Genomic DNA, 5,576 nt, shown 5'->3' on the forward strand with positions numbered 1-5,576 from the left:
GCTGTAGGCTTCCTTGTCCTAACTTCCACATTTACTCTTGTGCAGAGCTCTGTCAAACCAAAACTTCAAAACAGGTGAAAGAAGAGAAACTGAAGAGGAAGTGAAAGGCAAAAGGGCCACATGCTTTTTGAGGAAGAATCTGCATGTAACTGAGTATGACATCAAATCCTCACTGCAGCCAGGCTGAGCAGGAAGGCATATGCAGGGGGCCTGCTGGCCCAATATAATATTGCTCTAAATTCTGGGAAAAGGTAGCAAGCTCAATTTATTGTGAAGTGTCGGGTACTTCAGTCATTCTTCATTTGAAGTCCAAAGAAAATCCTTCAAGAAATTAAATTTATATCACAGTCTCCAGTTAAACTTTATTTTCCCCTTCCCTGTTGGCTGTCAGTGAGCACACTGGATGATACAAAAATGAGATAGCAGGATGTCTTTTAAAAGTAGATGGAAAGGAAAGTTTAAGCAGCAGACATATTCTAAGCCTCCTCATGCTTGGGAAACCATACATGTAAAACAGGGAAACGCTGTCCTGGCCAAACCAGATGGATACCAAGCACTTGGAACTGGACGACACAACACATAATCTATGTCAATAGGATATCAAGTGACATAAGAGCTAAAGTTTTCTTTGTCTCAATTACTTTAATATTTTTGGAGAGTGTCAGTGGAAGGGGAAGAGGAGAGCCAACAAGCACCCAGAGGCAGGAATAGGGGATCACGTCTTGAATCTGTCTGGGCACACCAGGCGACAGTCATGCAGAAGGACGGGGGGCAGAGGAAGAGCATTGCGATGGGTCAGAAGGACAAATAGAAACTCTGTCTGGGGTGTAAGAGAGGGAAGTTTGAGGGATTATTTAGGTTTAGAAACATGACTCGAACGGCTGGTTTTGAGCACCGTTTCCAAGCAAAATTGCCCCAGGATATGGCACGTGGGCTGCCCCCCACTTTCACATGCAGCAGTCTGTGCTTGCACAGAAAGGTGCGTCTCCCTGGGCCATGTACCATCCTACATTCTACCAGTGGGAGCCAGAAAAAATCTGTGACTAATGCACCTCTGCCTCTGAGAGGAGGGGATTTTACTGCAACATGTGCTTAGCTGCTTGTCTTTGAAATGCCCATGGATCGGGTGTTTGTTCCTACCCTGCAGTAAACAAAGAAAACAAATGTCAGCAACATACCATGAAGCGGCCCATGAACCTCGGTCCAGACACAAATGCTTAGCCTGTTCGTTGGGTCATATATTACTTCACGCAGGGACGGGACCTCACCATAGAGAAGGAGTGATATACTGACGGAGCACGAGCGTCCGTGGCAGAAAGCAAGTCAGCAGGATCCTGCTTCCCATCTAGTGAGATGAAAAGGCTATTGTTTCTGGCAAAGACAGTATTTTGAACCTCAGGAGTGTGAAAACAGTAACAGATTTATGAATTCCTCCTCGATGCACGTAGCCGCCAGCCTTTAGCCAGCACACATGAGGAGTGCAGATCCTACATGAGCTAGGCATGCTGGGGATGGTGCTGGGATCAAGGAGGACAGCTAAGCTCATTTCCCACTTTTGTGCCCAAATTATATATGGGGATAACAACATGAAGGCGGAGGAACATGGTCAGATCAAAGGTCCATCTAGCTCAGCATCCTAGCAGAGGCCAATAGAAAATCCTCAGGGAAGATCCTTAAGAATGGGAAATGCAGAGACTGAGGCTCCGCTTGGCATCCTCTCCTGGCTTTCAGCAACCAACAACTTATAGGCTCTCTAGGCCTGGGGTTGTGTCGAGACCACCAAGTTTAACAGCTGCCATGGACTTACCCTCTGAATTTGTCTAATCCCTTTTTGGACCCATTACTCCATATCTCTGTCATAGCTGCACACACAAACACAGCTTGGCAAGTACACACACACCCTTGTGTGGATGTGAGGTTCCAAACAAGCCTGTGATTGTTAAACGAAAATAAATTGTAAGAAAGCCTAGCCCTTAAAAGCCTTCCTTCCCTCCCACGCCTCTTTTGAGTCCTGGTTTTCAGGCTCCTCAGGGTGCTAGGTATTGTTACCTCTGCTTTCTTCCTCCTCTAACTCCTTCTGGAGGTAGATGCTGTAGGAAGCCTGGGCAGCGAGGCGGTCTCTGTTTTAGGGTATGCTGATGGCGAGCAGCTGCTTACCACAAGCAGCACTGCCAGCGGTGGGAACGTGAAAGGCTCCTTTTAAAACGTTCCTGATACTTTATTTCACATAAGGGGAGGTGGCCTGAGGATGCTCCAGATAAGCCTAGTAAAGCCAGGTCATACCTCATCTGGTTGCTGTGGTAAATAGTGCCCTGAGGGCCAGATGGTTGTTTTTTTCCACAGCATTTATGTGCTTCACTTTTCCTGATTGCCCTGGGAAGCAGGCAACTAAGTCCCTTTAAAATCTGGCCCTTTGGTTTTGCTACTGTAGGGCTTTGAGTCCCTACATCCCTAACAATTTACCTCTGCTTGTTGCTGGCAGAAGCTGTGTCTATGTTTGCTGACCAGGATTTGCACCTGGTCACTGGCTGTTCTAGGGCAAAGACTCTTGATCGCCAATGCCAGTGGAAAGCTATGCTCCAGCCTGGTGGACCTGCACAGCAGCAACAGGATTCAGCAGTGGGGATTTATGTTACTGCTAGACCCAACCATAGCTAAAGGGCATCACTACTAATTTCTCACCACAGCAAGTCACGCTAAAAGCCAGATTTCAACCAGATTTCAAATTTTGCACTATGTGGGACATTTTAACACAAGTTGAAGCAGTTTTATAACCTGATTTGGCCTTATTCATGCTGAACACTGCTGCCATTTAATACAGTACTAATTTGGTCTGGTCACAGCAAAGTTCACACTTTTATGGGTTGATGATGAGTTACTGTGAGGGTCATTTACTTTGTGTAGAACAAGCCATCACCTGCTGATGCCAAATCACCTGCTTCTCCAATAGCCATTTGCCCTGCAGCAGCCTCACTTCAAAATCACAAGTCACCTTCATTACTGAGCTTTCGAGAGTTTTTCTGGAGACTTTGGAATCTCCTAGGGACATGGTAAAATTGCTGTTAGCTTCATGGGGAAATGAAGGTAGATGAGTCAGTACAGCTCCAAGGAAAAAAAACGGAGATAAGAATGCAGACAACTTGTGCTGCTACAACTTCACTTCCTCAGCCCATCATCCTCACCTCTGGTCTGCTGGGTAACAGTTGCAGAGGAGAAGGGCGTCGTTCACAGGAATTTGTGCTCCACCCCTGTGGTCTGATATGTTCCTTCAAGCCATCTGACATGCATTTGCTGTGCCTGGTTGTGCTCCACCCCACCTGTCTTCTACCATCTCCCATAAGCAAGTTTCTAGCACACTTTTGCTCTGAGGTTTTTGGTTTTGCTGCTTTTGCTATATGACCTGTAGGCAGATGACAAAGTACATCAAAGGTGAAGTAGCAGCTGTCAGACAGAGCTGGATGCAATGCACCAGCCCTGCCCAGGAGAACAAGCGAATCCCAAAGGACAGCACTGGCATCTAAGAAAGGGGCTTGTCAACTTCACCCGAGTTTTCTCCTGGGGTGACTAACAAGCTAGATCTGTTCACATTGAGGACTGCTTGGAGATTTTCCTGGCACTTTTTTTAATGCCTCTTTTTGTTCTCACTTGTTATCTGCCAGCAGCTGAAGCCAGTTGGCTTAATGGAGAATGTACAAAAGGGAACAATGAAGAGTGACTTTCCAATCAGACAAGGATGCAGAGCTTTAGCAATGGCAACGGACATCCTAGGCTTAGTGTTTTGTCATAAAACATGGAAAAGAAGGAACAGTAAATTGCAGAAAGCCTGATATTGAGTACTTTAATAAAAAAAGATGATGAGTTTTCAGTCCAGACTTTAAGAATGCCAGTACTGTGTAATAAAAAAGGTAAACAGAAGTGTTCAATGCTTTTGCTATTGAGTCCCAAAATGAAAAAAGATGAAGTTTTATTACGTTTTTTAAAAAAATCAAATACATTCAAGAACCTTTCTTTGGCTGCTAATATAAAGATGATGATGAGCTATAATGTCATGATACAGTGACTGCCCTTTAAAGAAGGAAAGAGCCCCCAAACTTGGGTTTGCTAATAAGACATTATTTGAGAGACTGTTTTAATAAAAAACATACGGGATGAGGGCAGGTATCTACAAGCTGGATCTGGAGCCATAATTCAAGTCCTTTGTGCTACACGTAAGATTCAGAGGTAACATTGAGGACTTTGGCTCCCTATGCTTGATTTCATTCACAAGTGAAGCGCAGCACAAAGTTAAGCATGGGGAGCCAGAGATCCGGTAGTAGGCGGCCCATGTAATACTTTGGCTAAGAAATCGAGATTGAGTTGTCCTCTAAGGTCTGGAACGGCAAGTACCTAAGAGTTATTACTTACAACTACAGCAGATATTTTCAACCTGGGTTCTCTGTGACCTATGGAGACCAGGAATGCCTCTTGTTAGCAGACTTAAATTCACTGAACAGCAACGCGTCCTTTCCTTAGAAAAAAATTTAGGGGTCTGCAAATAGAGGAGAAAAGAGTTAGGGCAGAAATTTACAGAATTGAGTAGAGCTGTGATTTCTGGCCCTGACACCTGCTTGATTCTCATGGTGATGGGCTCCGTCACTCCTTGATGTCTGCACAGACCTGCCTGAATATTTTGCGTGTGATTTCTTCCTTTTCTGCTGCAGGCATTCCCAAGGTCAGACCCCATAAACAGCTCACGGTAGCTTGGTTACTCCTTGACACAATTTAGCCCTTTCATTGTAGGAGCACCAGATGCCTCACTGAGCTGCAAAAGCACCATTTGATTTTGCTCAAGGGGAAGCAGACACAGAAAGATAAAATGACTTGGCAAAGGTCAGGATGTGAACAAGGGAAATCGGGGGCTCTTGTCCTCCACAGTCCCTTCCTTTCTGTTAGGTCATCCATAGAAAAAGTCCCACAAGTACTCGCAGGCCCTTCCCTGGGAGATACAAGAGCACAAAAGTGCTTATGGCTCCTGCAGAGCTGGCAAGCATTAACTCACACTGTCCTATCTTCATGAGTTCACTGCCGCCCTCTTTGACTGGAAACCAAGGGAAGGCAGTGCTGAGCTGTGGTTATTATTACGGACTGTTTTATCTGGCTGTGTTAACCACATTTACACAAATTCCAGAGTTGTGTGCCCCAGCAATGGTGTGCAGAGCCAGGTGCCCCAGCCCACAGCAGGTCACGTAGATATACCCACATGAATGTCATGGCCTGCACTAGGCTGGGCATTCAGCAGCAGGGCATTTATCTGGCCCAGGAGAAGAACACAGAGAATAGGGGACAGAGGGAAAGTCCTGATGCCATCTTACCCTTTTGTGCTTCTGGAGATGAAGAGATGAGGTTAGAGGGGAATAGGGCAATTGCGGAGGGACTTATAGGCTCTGATGGGGCTGGAGAAATGAGACCTGTCAATAGCATTATAGTGGATCATAGCAATTCCTGTGTTACAGATCAGCTGAATGGGACATGGGAGGAAGGAGTTTGGAAGGAGGCTTTCTGAGATGCCTCAGCTGGCCCAGTGCAGACAGTGTGCT

Source organism: Leptosomus discolor, chromosome 1, assembly GCF_034619465.1.
Source record: "Leptosomus discolor isolate bLepDis1 chromosome 1, bLepDis1.hap2, whole genome shotgun sequence".
Taxonomy (NCBI): Eukaryota; Metazoa; Chordata; class Aves; order Leptosomiformes; family Leptosomidae; genus Leptosomus; species Leptosomus discolor.